Here is a 15,103-nt window from a genome sequence, read left to right as displayed (position 1 = left end):
TGTAGTCTGCAAATAAACAGTGGTTTAGAATAGCACCAAACACGGTCTGCTTAACATGTACTAAAGCTGAGATCTTAAATACAGTCACATAATTAATAATGAATAAACCTTGAACATAAACCTTAATGCTAGGGAACCTTTTTATGTAAGTGTGCAATGTGTAAGTGTAAAAATATTGCGTAATTTCGCTAATATGTGTGGTGCATTTATGTGTTTTGTGCTTTGATAAACATCGCAACTGTGCAATATTTATATGTTTTATTTAATGTGTTTATGCATGTAAGTCTATGTGTGTGTGTTATGCAATTCAGTGTATTTAGGATGGATTTCATATATATATATATATATATATATATATATATATATATATTATCTCTTTCTAACATATTTTAAAACTACAGTGCAAGGTGTTACAAGCAGTGAGGTTCACTTTCAAGCAGGGTGAAGACCCCCCGCTGACTGCTGTTGCCATTTCATCTGATTGCTAATTCAAAGGTTTTCCTCTGCCTATTTAGAATACACTTGTCAGTACTTCTTAAGCAAACCTCCAACCATTGTTTCTAGCTTCTCATTCAGACAAATTCAATTGTGCATATCAGTGTCTGGGTTATATTTCAATTGCCACAGCCATACTTGTCTGTATGCGGGGCTTCTCAATTTATATGTAAAACACTCACAGTATACTTTTCTCAGACATGTACACAGAAGCTGTTTCTTATTGCTATCTAAGCCCTGCATGAATATTGTGTTTGTCAGTGTGAGAGTGTTGTATATTATTCGCTATTTAGTGTTGTGCGAATGTGTGGATATGTGCGCACACTGGGTGCGTGCATCATGGATTGTACCAACATAAATCGGACAGTGGACGACCAAATCGTCCGATAACAGTTGAATTGCGGTCGCATGCAATTATTCGGCTTCGACAGTGTAAAATATTGCGGACCAACCATGTTACTGAGACATGTGTATACATATATATTGCACCCTATTGAACCTGGTGTAATGTAGAGTAATAAGTTTCATTCACATAAAGGTCACTGCTCTTTTATTTAAATTTTTTTTTCCTGTATTTAAAAAAATAAAAATATATAGCCTTTTCAAGGTATACGAATTAAAACATTATTTTCCAAAAAAAATCAATAAGAACTCAACTTTAAAAACATATAGATACAGCATATTTTTTATTTAAAAAATATTAAGTTAAAAGGCCCCCTTCGATTGGGGGCCACACGAGTGTCCAAAAAATTTGCCACCTCCTTACTGGGGGTAGGCAGATTGTTAGGATCTGCGCTTAGCAGATAATTGTTTAATTATCATTGAGACACTGCAGTTAATCCTGTCTGTGTGATTATCACGTGTTCAGTAATTAACTGTCTGCTGGTGTGCAGAATCAGCTGCTCACTTATTTATTTGTCACTGTGCACAGGCCAGCTGCTCACTGGTCTGTCATTAGAGATGCTTACAAGGCTTCCTCTTATTGTATCTTGTATCTGCTAAATTACAGCCAGCACTGCAATCCATGCCAGTGATAGAGTTTCTTGTGCATCCGGTTGTTCCTGTCTCCTGATTCTCAGTCAAGTTCCTGTGACAGTTTACTGTGTTTGTTTGCTGCCATTTGTTTCATCCAGGCAGTGCAATCTGCATTCCACCTGCTTGTGTTGCTTGTGTCATCTAGGCGGCATGGTGTGCTTCCGCTTCCTGAAGCGCCAGTCTAGCTCAGCAGCTTGTGTCATCATGGCGACAACTTAGCATTCCTAGTGCGCAAAAAATATATATATGGGGTAACTAGGCACTATTTGGTAAATATAAACTAAGTTTTTTGTAAATAAAAATATACTAAAAAGCTGCTACCCAATAAATAGATCTAATATTACTATTTGTCTGTAAACAGATGATATACTGTATGAGGTAAATACTAGAGCAATTCACCTCATGATGCACTCATACAAACATCAGAAACAATATAATACATTAATATTTTATAATTAAAATTAAATACATTAAAAAACATATAAGAAATGTTGTTTATATATCAGCAAGATTGGTATGTAAGACAATTAGCTCATATGCAACACAATTTATATCCTTTGTACTATATATAAGCAATCAAATTTTTCTTTTGTGCAAATGGTTAAATTATCTCCTTCTAATGACACATTTATCCAGGGTAAACAAGAAAAGAGTCTCTAGTCCCAGCAAGGGTGAAGAAATTCCCAATTTTAAAGGGATTTTAAAGGGATTAAGTAGCCTCCATACAAATTTGACTTGTTAGTATATCCACTCCAGTAACATGCACAACCCACACTATCTGCAGCTGGCCGAATACAGTCTGTGGCCGCTATTTAAAATGACAGTGGTGGTATAGAAAACTCAGTCACAGTATAATTACCCAGCTCTCCTGATAGTTATTAAATGCAGGAGCGGTGCCAGTCCAAGTAGGTGTTTGTGCCTCAGAGTTCCACGGACAAGGAGTCCTTTATCTGTGTATATCCAGGGAGACGAATGTTTCCTTCAGGGTCTCACCTCACACAGCGGATTAACATTGTCAGTACAGGAAGCATAACATGCGGCAAGATTGGTATGTAAGACAATTAGCTCATATGCAACACAATTTAAATCCTTTGAACTATATATAAGCAATCAAATTTTTCTTTTGTGCAAATGGTTAAATTATCTCCTTCTAATGATACATTTATCCAGGGTAAACAAGAAAAGAGTCTCTAGTCCCAGCAAGGGTGAAGAAATTCCCAATTTTAAAGGGATATTAAAGGGATTAAGTAGCCTCCATACAAATTTGACTTGTTAGTATATCCACTCCAGTAACATGCACAACCCACACTATCTGCAGCTGGCCGAATACAGTCTGTGGCCGCTATTTAAAATGACAGTGGTGGTATAGAAAACTCAGTCACAGTATAATTACCTAGCTCTCCTGATAGTTATTAAATGCAGGAGCGGTGCCAGTCCAAGTAGGTGTTTGTGCCTCAGAGTTCCACGGACAAGGAGTCCTTTATCTGTGTATATCCAGGGAGACGAATGTTTCCTTCAGGGTCTCACCTCACACAGCGGATTAACATTGTCAGTACAGGAAGCATAACATGCGGCAAGAGACACAGTTGCAATCTGGATATTGTTAGTATCAGGTGTCTGATGCATTTCTCCATCAAGTGACAGTTTCTTCAAGAGGGAAGTATGATCAGGTCTCTATTTTGGGCATCTTAAGTACCCCTTCTAAATCAACTTAAACCAATCAGATTGCAGATTAGAAATGAAAAACAAATGTATCTGATTATTGTTTTTCAAATCATGTAATAACACTTCATAGTGCGCAATCTTGTGCATTGTCAGCAGTGTCATCCCGGCGACATTGGTAGCAACTTTGTGTTCCCAGTGTGCAAACCAGTGCACCATCGCCAGTGTCATCCCGACAGCACTGGTAGCTACTCAGCATGCCCAATGCGCAAACCAGCGCACTGTCACCAGTGTCATCCCGGCGGCACTGGTATATACTCAGCAACCCCAGCGCGCAAACCAGTTCACTGTTGCCAGTGTCATCCTGGTGACACTGGTAGCTACTCAGTATTCTATGTGCGCAAACCCATGCACCATCGCTAGTGTCCTCCTGGCGACATTGGTAGCAGTGCTACATCTTTTGTCTAATACCCATCAGCCGAAATGGCTGCATCTAACCCTGGGGCCCCAGGTCACAAGGGCCATGGCAAACCAGCCCTAAAGGCTGCTCCAGCAGCCTAAAGGCTGCATCTTGCTCCGGACCCTCACGCCACAGCCAGCCAAGGCAAACCAGCCCTCAAGGCTGCTGCCCCAGCCCAAAGGCTGCATCTTGCTTCAGGCCCTCAGGCCACTGCCAGTCAAGGCAAACCAGCCCTCAAGGCTGCTTCAATAGCCCATTGGCTGCACCACAACTTTGGTCCATTGGCAGCCACTACCTACATCTAAATCGGCCCTCAAGGCTGCTCCAACACCCAAAAGGTTGGCTCTCACCTCTATCATTTTGGCTACAACCAGTTCATGCAAATCATCCCTCAAGGCTGCTTACACCAGGTATAACCAAAACTAACTCTCAGTCCTTAACAGAGATATCAATTTGTAGTCCATGTTTAAATTAAGTCAAATGATTTTTTATAATGAGTTCATGTAAAACTAAACACTACAATTTTTTTATTCTTTTCTGATAGATATAACAATGGAAAGAGACTGGGAGTTCTTAACAGGCTTTCTCAAACTATTCCAAGAAAAAGAATGTTTGTGGAGGGTAAAGTCCAAGGATTATCATAATAAAGAGAAAAAAATGCAGCCCTTCAGGAACTTACAGACTTTAGCAAAAACTACCACAGGGAAGCCTCTGTACAGTGGGTCTGAAAGAGGTTACAAAATCTGCAGACAGTGTTCTCGAAGGAACACAAGAAAAGTCAGGCATCCCGGTTACCGGGGATCAGGGGCAGACAACATATATCACCCTAATCTGTGGTATTATGACTTGCTCCACTTCACCTTGGACCAGGAACCTCAGCAGCAATCCCAGTGCTTGATGGTGGAGCATGAGACCAGAGAGGAACCCAAAGATTTGGGGGAAACATCCAGCATGCATTTGGTACTGTAAGTAGAGACACAGTGCATAAACACCATGCTAAATGTTTAACAATACAGAATATCCCCAATTGTGCACTATACATTATTTGAGACAATCTCCCTGTGAGGGCACTGCCCCCACTCCATTAAAATAGGCCAGGTATTGTTCCCTGTCCTGTTTTGCTCATGTAGTGCCAGTTTCAGAAACCCCTAAAGCTGCCAGAGATAACCACCGATCCATGTCCTCTGGCTGTCCTGGGTCATCTAGCGGAGCTGTGCCTGTGTCCTTTGCTGGGTGGTTTTCCACCTTAGAAAATTATGCAGGAAACAGCATGCCAAGATGACCCAAATGATCTTGTCCACGCGCACGTTGATGGCCATGTGGAAGATGCAGAAGTAATTACTCAGGATGCCAAAGACATTCTCTTCAATATGGCGTGCCCTTGAAAGCCTGTAATTTTAGATCCACTTCTTGGTCAGTCCCCTTTGCGAGAATGGCTTCATAATGTGCGCGTGTAGTGGGAAGGCCTCATCAGCCACAAACACACATGCTTGGTTTCCTCAACAGATGGCAAGTTAAGGGTTTTGGAATTGAGCATCTCATAGAAAGCCATAAGTTTGAAGGACCCACAATCCAAAGCACGGCCATTCCTGCCAACATCCACAAAATTAAATTCCTAATTGGCATTCACCACAGCCATTAGAACTATACTGAAAAACCCCTTATAATTACAATAATAAGATCCAGTGTTTGCAGGTTGGGTTATGTGCACGTTTTCCCTAAAGTGGGCTCTCCCGCTGTTAGGGAAGTACCACCGCAGTTCAAATTCCTCTGCGATGGTTTTCCATTCCTCAACTGTTGCAGGGAACTAGAAAAAATTGATTAAGGTCATGTTTTAATGTTATTTTTTTGTTTATTTTAACAGACTCATACCCAAGATCTGGACACCGATGCCACCCAAGACCTCAGTGGTATATTTCAGAGTAAGGAGGAATCTCTGAACCCACCTCGTCCACCCCCCCCCAAAAGAGAGCATCCTGTGGTCACCCACACATCACTCCAAACAAGCGCTGCAGAACAATTTTGTTCAAAAGGCCGAAAATGTTTAGTCAAAACCTCTGGACCAGTTTGACTACCTAGCCTTAAATCTAGGTAACTCAATTTGTCAGAATATCCCAGATCAAAAGATCCAGTATGAGAGGCTTGTATATGACTTAGTGATACTTTGGAAAATAGGCCAACTCACACCAGAGACATGTGTAACAAGGCCTCAGCACCAACCAACTGCCCCTCCCACTAGAATGATGGATCCCACCTCATCAATCCATACTCCCCCAGCCACCTATCCATCCACATCATAAAAAAGGCATTTATAGTACCTTTTTGGAGGCAGAAGAGGATCCTCCACAATTTTATCATATTTTAACTATTTAAAAATTATAATTTTTTTGAACCCCAATTGTCAAAAAGTTTTAACATTCCCGGTAGTTATTCTAGGATATATGGTGCTTTTTCTGCAGATTGTACTACAGGTTGAGTCTCGCATATCCAAATATTCAGAAATATGGAATATTCCGAAATACAGAAACATTTTGGCATAACTGAGATAATGAAACCTTTGACTTTTGATGGTTCAATGTACACAAACTTTGTCTAAGGTACAAATTATTAAAAATATTGTATAAAATTACCTTCAGGCTGTGTGTATAAGGTGTATATGAAACATAAATGAATTTCATGTATGTACACAAACTTTGCTTGAGCCAGAAATTTTTGGAAAATATTATATTAAATTACCTGCAGGCAGTCTGTATAACACATAAATGCATTCTGTGTGTATATTTTGGTCCCATTCTCAATATATTTCATTATGATATGAAAATATTCCAAAATATGGAATATTCCTTTATCCAAAATACCCCTGGTCCGAAGCATTTTGGATATGGGAGACTCAACCTGTAGTTCCATAAACATATGCCGCAAGGGGCAGATTGATGGAGCCACAATTTGCACTTATGGCACCTGTTTATTGACCTATACAAATCAGCATCACAAGAACCATATATCATAGAGCACTAAAGTTATTGGGACTGATAACATTTGTTGATATACACATTAAAAATACAGTAGTTTTAAAATGTTCACATTTTAGGCCCATATTTTGTTCGGGTCATATTTTGAATAATAAGATGTAAAGCATTCTTTTATTTTAAATGTAGTTTTATCAAATGTTTTACATAAAAAAAATTGCAGCTATAGTCAGGGTGTACAGTTTGTACATTAATAAAAAAACTGTGTGGAATAATCTTACCTTACAGTTCTGGTACTTCAGCACAGTAACAATAGCTTTGCAGGTCTCTTGGGTGATGATGCCCAAAGCTTGAGCTGAGATGAGGGAGCCAAACTTTAGGTCAGCAAAAGATCTTCCTGTATCCAGGAATCTCAGGGTAGCCACCAGCCTGTCCTTAGCAGAAATGGCCCTCCACAATTTTGTATTCTGCCTCTGGATGTAGGGAGACACCAGAAACAGTAACTCTTGGAAGATGGTATCATCCATGTGCAGGAAGCTGCAGTAGTCTTCTGGATTATTCTCCCGAATCTCCATATTCAGTGGCATGTGAGATCAGGATGCAGTCAGGAAGACGACGGTCGAAATGCCAACTGCCAGCTTCCTGACTGTCAAATCCCAGCAAGGTACTAATGACAGGCATTGAAATCCCAATGCCTGACATTAGACCTACGCCATGAGCCTCACACCCAGCATACCAAACGAAGGTAAGCCGGGCGCCGGGCGAAGACAGCCACGGGGGGAAGGGTCAGGTTTTGGACTCCCGGGGGGACTTGGGGTTAGGCATATCACCGAGAGGGTTAGGTTTAGGCTAGTGGAAGGGGGGGTTAGGGTTAGGCACCTCCCCGGGAGACTTAGGTTTAGGCTGCGGGGAAGGGGGGTTAGGTTTAGGAACTTAGAGGGAGGTTAGGGTTAGGCACCCCTATAGAAGGGTTAAGGGGGTAAGGTTAGTTAATTCTTACTTTTGGAGCTGTTGGGATCTTCACTGGTGCCGGTCTTCCGGTATCGGGATTTGAACTGCCGGACAAAGATCCAGTGGTATTTCATACAAATCCTATGAGAGCATGTATACCTATGCAGCATCCACTCCTTTGTCCAGCATGATTTCATCCTCCTCCTTTGCTGGGCCCTCTCCTGTTCTGCTAACACCTCTGCCCCATGCTATCATAACTCTATAACTATAAGAATCCATCACTAGAGAAGGCAGATTAGACACACTTTGTTAAGTCAGGCAAAACAAAGAAGAGCAGTAAAGCAATCTACAGCGTTCAGCAGGTACACACCAAGCCTCACTAGTCTCAGAGCAGAACTGCACAGAGCTAAAATGGTGCCTGCTTTTTATTCCCTGCAGCTAGTACAGCCCCCTATTTAAAGTTTTAAGAAATCTTTAAAATTGTCATCAGGTGTTTGGTACAGCAAACTATATATCGTTAATGATGAACGATATATTGTTTGATCATAGTAAAATTGCACAGTGTGTATGCAGTGTTTCATTTGTCCAGGACTTCCAGGGAGTTCAGGGGAAATTGTGAATGACATTGCATCTTTTGAAAGTCATTTAGTCTGTACCTAGCTTAAGGATAAAAAGTTGCAAAATTAGGACCGGCACATGCACCACGAGAATTGGCTGGAATCATATTGGGCTATGATAGATGATTACCTTTTGTAATATGCTGACTTGAAGAATGATATTTCAGAGGAAGGGGAAAAAAAAGAGGAACATTTTTTTTAAAAAAGTATGGTACTATCCATGGCTGGCACATACTATGTGATAGGGACAAATTTGATCATATAAAACAAGTTATGCAGGAAAGACTTTAGGAGTGTTTGGCAGAAAACTAATACCTAAACAACAAACATCTGTCCTAAAGCAATAGCATGATAAATGGACAAAGATGCAGACAAAAATATTGAAACAATGTATAGTGAACTTTGTTTAATTAAAAAGGTCATATAAACAAGATACAGAAGCAGCTATCAGTGCTTGTAAAGAGAAAGCCAATTGAATGTGAAACAACAAAAACAGCCATCCTCATTAGAGATGTGCGCCGACCCTCATGTTTTGGTTTTGGTTTTGGATCTGGATTTTTTCTTGAAATATCATAAAAACAGCTAAAATCACCACATAAAATGGGCTTGATTTTGCTCCTACAGTATTATTTACCTCAATAACATTTATTTCCAGTCATTTCCAATCAATTTTGACCACCTCACAATATTATTTTTTTCATCTAGTTAAGGCCAAAAGGGGGCATCCAGCTAGCTGGCTGACTTAGCTAAGTGATACAATGGGCGGCACTAACATGTGACAATTCAGCTTCCAATTTCCAACATGGATAGAGTGTGTTATACAGTGTGGGTTAGATACACCAATAGTGCACTTACTGTGACAGCAGTGTTGGCAGAGCAGGGTTGCTGACGGTGTTCTCAGTACATGGAATGGCAGTGTGTGGTGCTGGCAGTGTCATCAGTGAATGGTATTGGCGATGTCAGCAGTGCCAGTGGTGTCTTTAGTGCAGGTTTGCTGGCTGTGTCAGCAGTGCGGGGGTTGCTGACAGTGTCCTCAGTAGATGGGATGGCAGTGCTTTGGTGCTGACAGTGTCCTCAGTGCAGAGTACCAGCGTTGTCAGCAGAGCAGGGGTGCAGGGATGTCTTCAGTGCAGGTTTGCTGGCTGTGTCGGCAGTGCAGGGGTTGCTGATGGTGTCCTCAGTACATGGAATGGCAGTGTGGGAGTGCTAAGTGCAGGGTACCGGCAGTGTCGACAGAGCGGTGATGCCAGTGGTGTCCTCAGTGCAGGTTTGCTGACTATGTCGGCAGTGCAGGGGTGTTCTCAATGCAAGGTGCCGGTAGTGTTGGCAGCTTGAGGGAGCCATTGGGGTCTGCAGCGGTGCTGCCAACAGTGTCAGCAGTGGAGGTGCCGACAACTGGTGTGTCAAAAGTGGGGGATGACGGCAGCAGGGGATGCCGGCAGCAGGTAAGTTGGCTGTAGTGGGTGCCAGCCACAGGAACCAGCAGCATCTTCTTTTTTCACTGCATTCAATGGGATTAACACTGATTGGCTGAGAGCCGTGTCAGACGGCTCTGTTGAAGTCAAAGGGATTTTTAAATATGGGCGCTTGAGGCAAAACCTCGAGATCCAACAGAGGATAGCAAGGTTTTGCCTTGATTTTGGATCCAGGGCAGGAGGATAGGAACTGGACCCTATCATCTCTAATCCTGATAAGAAAGTATGATAGTAAATGGATTGCAGCAAAGAGTGATAAAGAAAATTGTGTTTTGAACCAAAAACTTCTGGTTATTCAGCAAGAGCTACAAACATGAAGAGAATGTATGTTAAACTGAAAAATAATTTGACCATAAAGCAAAAAGAAGCAGTACAGTAACTCCAAGTGTTCTTTGAGATATGTGATTAGATAAAAATGTCGATGGAGTCTGATGCGAAATAAAATGTTTAAAAAACAACTACGTGATGAGATGGACGTCTTCAAATATGCAAGGAAATAGACAATGCTAATATGTGAAGCCCATGAGCTAGAATAGCAGTAGGAGCATTCAAAACAGGTTTAGATGTGTTGTAATACACTGTTGCTCATTTCGGCAAGCCAGGTCTCAGTCGACTTGGCCTCGTCGAGCATCTGTCTTGCTCAAAATGTGTGTCTTATGTGCATAAATAAATCAATTGTAAGTGACAAAACTACTTTGCTAGATTACACTGATCAATTTGATGTGCAATATTTGCATATGTGCAGGGCTGACATCATAAATTGTGGGTCCCTGGATTGACAAAATAGGCAGAGTCCCTGGGCCCCCCTCTCTCTTCCCCCGCTACCACTAAGTCCCATGAGACATGACTTACCTTATTGCCTTGAAGAATGCTCCTTCCTTCTGGCTTCTTCTCCAGGTCTGGCTGGTGCTGCTCCTCATGCGCCACGTCTCCTCTGACCTCTTCCTTCCAGTGATGTGTCAGGAAGTCACGCATGCCAACTCCAAAGGAAAAAAAAATATATTGAACTGGGGCAGGGGAAAATGCAGGATTTTCTGGAAGGGGGTTCTAAAATATGTATATATATATATACGTTGATTAAAAAAAACATATATATATATATATATATATATATATATATATATATATACACAGTATATAGCAAACATGCATACATTATATATAACATACATACATACACATACACATTAACTCATACATTCACATACAGTATACACACACTAACACATATATACACATTAGTGATGAGCGGGTTCAGATTTTTTAAATCTGAACTCCCCCCCCCCCGATATGAGCCGGGAACCGAGTCTGGCTCCAGTTTTCCCGCCAGACTCGGTTCTTGGAATGAGGCAAAACATCATCTTTCTTGTGTCGGACTCTTGCGAGACCCGGACTTATTTAGTGCCTCCCACCCCACCATCTTCACTCCAGTCCCAGAGAGGGTAGTGAGAGGATGTGTCTCAGTCTCTAGTGTAGTGTCTGTGGGAAAGTGGCATGGCTGCTCTGCTGTATCAGTCCAGTCCAGTGGTGCTGTGCTGCTGTATCAGTTTGGGGGTGACCTGCTCTGCTGTATCAGTCCAGTCCAGTGGTGCTGTGCTGCTGTATCGGTCTGAGGGTGACCTTCTCTGCTGTATCAATCCAGTCCAGTCCAGTGGCAATCTGCTATGCTGTATATTCAGTCCAAATAATTTTTACAGGGGCTGCCCTATGTGGTGTAGGGGTATGCTGCCCTGTGCTGTGTATTCACTCCAGTCGACTCTATTTCATTAATCCAAATAACTTTTACAGTGGCTGCCCTGTGTGGTGAAGGGGTACGCTGCCCTGTGCTGTGTATTCACTCCAGTCGACTCTATTTAATCCAAATAATATTTACAGGGGCTACCCTGTGTGGTTTAGGGGTACGCTGCTCTGTGCTGTGTATTCACTCCAGTCGACTCTATTTAATCCAATTAATATTTACAGGGGCTACCCTGTGTGGTTTAGGGGTATGCTTGCCTATGCTGTGTATTCACTCCAGTATATTTAATTAATCCCAAATAATTTTATCAAGGGCTACTCTGTGTGGTGTAGGGGTATGCTGCCCTGTGCTGTGTGTTCACTCCAGTCGACTCTATTTAATAAATCCAAATAATTTTTACTAGGGGTGAGCGGGTTCGGATTTCTGAAATCCGAACCCCCCCGAGCCCCCCCGATCCGAGTCCGATCCGAGTCAGGCTCGACTTTTCCCGCCTGACTCGGATCTGACATCGAGGCAAAACGTCATCATCCCGCCTTCCGAGTCTCGCGGGTTTTGGATCCTATATAAGGTACCCGCGTCGGCGCCATTTTCTCACTCGGCTGTGGACAGTGAAGAGGGAGGGTGGGAGTTAGTGCTGTGTAGTGTAGTGTAGTGTAGTGCTGCTGTTGTCCACTACTTCAAAGTCCATAGGGGCTGGCTGTGTTGTGCTGTGCTGCTGTTGTTAATAGGGGCTGTGTCCACTACTTCAAAGTCCATAGGGGCTGGCTGGACTGTGTTGTGCAGTCAGTTCTCCATAGGGGCTGTGTCCACTCCAAAGTCCTGTGCAGTGTCCCAGTCCTAAAGGGGTGCTGTAGTGTTGTCCAGGGGGTGCTCTGTCCATCAGGGGTGCTCCCCCCAAGTGCTAAAAAAATAATATATTTTCTGTGTTTGTGAATTGTGTGCGCAGTAGCCGCACGTGCATCAACAAAGTAGTGCCAAGCGTGCGCCTGTGTCATAAGTAAAGGGCCGGCTGGCTTGACCGTTAAGGGTGCTGTAACCCCCGAAAGTACACTCCAGTCCAAACCAAAAAAAAAATTATTTTCTGTGTTTGTGAATTGTGTGCGCAGTAGCCGCACGTGCATCAACAAAGTAGTGCCAAGCGTGCGCCTGTGTCATAAGTAAAGGGCCGGCTGGCTTGACCGTTAAGGGTGCTGTAACCCCCGAAAGTACACTCCAGTCCAAACCAAAAAAAAAATTATTTTCTGTGTTTGTGAATTGTGTGCGCAGTAGCCGCACGTGCATCAACAAAGTAGTGCCAAGCGTGCGCCTGTGTCATAAGTAAAGGGCCGGCTGGCTTGACCGTTAAGGGTGCTGTAACCCCCGAAAGTACACTCCAGTCCAAACCTAAAAAAAAATTATTTTCTGTGTTTGTGAATTGTGTGCGCAGTAGCCGCACGTGCATCAACAAAGTAGTGCCAAGCGTGCGCCTGTGTCATAAGTAAAGGGCCGGCTGGCTTGACCGTTAAAGGGTGCTGTAACCCCCGAAAGTACACTCCAGTCCAAACCAAAAAAAAATAATTTTCTGTGTTTGTGAATTGTGTGCGCAGTAGCCGCACGTGCATCAACAAAGTAGTGCCAAGCGTGCGCCTGTGTCATAAGTAAAGGGCCGGCTGGCTTGACCGTTAAGGGTGCTGTAACCCCCGAAAGTACACTCCAGTCCAAACCTAAAAAAAAATTATTTTCTGTGTTTGTGAATTGTGTGCGCAGTAGCCGCACGTGCATCAACAAAGTAGTGCCAAGAGTGCCCCTGTGTCATAAGTAAAGGGCCGGCTGGCTTGACCGTTAAAGGGTGCTGTAACCCCCGAAAGTACACTCCAGTCCAAACCAAAAAAAAATTATTTTCTGTGTTTGTGAATTGTGTGCGCAGTAGCCGCACGTGCATCAACAAAGTAGTGCCAAGCGTGCGCCTGTGTCATAAGTAAAGGGCCGGCTGGCTTGACCGTTAAAGGGTGCTGTAACCCCTGAAAGTACACTCCAGTCCAAACCAAAAAAAAATTATTTTCTGTGTTTGTGAATTGTGTGCGCAGTAGCCGCACGTGCATCAACAAAGTAGTGTCAAGCGTTCGCCTGTGTCATAAGTAAAGGGCCGGCTGGCTTGACCGTTAAGGGTGCTGTAACCCCCGAAAGTACACTCCAGTCCAAACCAAAAAAAAAATTATTTTCTGTGTTTGTGAATTGTGTGCGCAGTAGCCGCACGTGCATCAACAAAGTAGTGCCAAGCGTGCGCCTGTGTCATAAGTAAAGGGCCGGCTGGCTTGACCGTTAAGGGTGCTGTAACCCCCGAAAGTACACTCCAGTCCAAACCAAAAAAAAAATTATTTTCTGTGTTTGTGAATTGTGTGCGCAGTAGCCGCACGTGCATCAACAAAGTAGTGCCAAGCGTGCGCCTGTGTCATAAGTAAAGGGCCGGCTGGCTTGACCGTTAAGGGTGCTGTAACCCCCGAAAGTACACTCCAGTCCAAACCTAAAAAAAAATTATTTTCTGTGTTTGTGAATTGTGTGCGCAGTAGCCGCACGTGCATCAACAAAGTAGTGCCAAGCGTGCGCCTGTGTCATAAGTAAAGGGCCGGCTGGCTTGACCGTTAAAGGGTGCTGTAACCCCTGAAAGTACACTCCAGTCCAAACCAAAAAAAAATTATTTTCTGTGTTTGTGAATTGTGTGCGCAGTAGCCGCACGTGCATCTACAAAGTAGTGTCAAGCGTGCGCCTGTGTCATAAGTAAAGGGCCGGCTGGCTTGACCGTTAAGGGTGCTGTAACCCCCGAAAGTACACTCCAGTCCAAACCAAAAAAAAAATTATTTTCTGTGTTTGTGAATTGTGTGCGCAGTAGCCGCACGTGCATCAACAAAGTAGTGCCAAGCGTGCGCCTGTGTCATAAGTAAAGGGCCGGCTGGCTTGACCGTTAAGGGTGCTGTAACCCCCGAAAGTACACTCCAGTCCAAACCAAAAAAAAAATTATTTTCTGTGTTTGTGAATTGTGTGCGCAGTAGCCGCACGTGCATCAACAAAGTAGTGCCAAGCGTGCGCCTGTGTCATAAGTAAAGGGCCGGCTGGCTTGACCGTTAAGGGTGCTGTAACCCCCGAAAGTACACTCCAGTCCAAACCTAAAAAAAAATTATTTTCTGTGTTTGTGAATTGTGTGCGCAGTAGCCGCACGTGCATCAACAAAGTAGTGCCAAGCGTGCGCCTGTGTCATAAGTAAAGGGCCGGCTGGCTTGACCGTTAAAGGGTGCTGTAACCCCCGAAAGTACACTCCAGTCCAAACCAAAAAAAAATTATTTTCTGTGTTTGTGAATTGTGTGCGCAGTAGCCGCACGTGCATCAACAAAGTAGTGCCAAGCGTGCGCCTGTGTCATAAGTAAAGGGCCGGCTGGCTTGACCGTTAAGGGTGCTGTAACCCCCGAAAGTACACTCCAGTCCAAACCAAAAAAAAATTATTTTCTGTGTTTGTGAATTGTGTGCGCAGTAGCCGCACGTGCATCAACAAAGTAGTGCCAAGCGTGCGCCTGTGTCATAAGTAAAGGGCCGGCTGGCTTGACCGTTAAAGGGTGCTGTAACCCCCAAAGTACACTCCAGTCCAAACCAAAAAAAAATTATTTTCTGTGTTTGTGAATTGTGTGCGCAGTAGCCGCACGTGCATCAACAAAGTAGTGCCAAGAGTG

Source organism: Taudactylus pleione, unplaced genomic scaffold (genome assembly GCF_031769625.1).
Source record: "Taudactylus pleione unplaced genomic scaffold, aTauple2 ptg000083l, whole genome shotgun sequence".
In the NCBI taxonomy this organism is placed as follows: domain Eukaryota; kingdom Metazoa; phylum Chordata; class Amphibia; order Anura; family Myobatrachidae; genus Taudactylus; species Taudactylus pleione.
Note: the sequence above shows the minus strand (reverse complement) of the source record.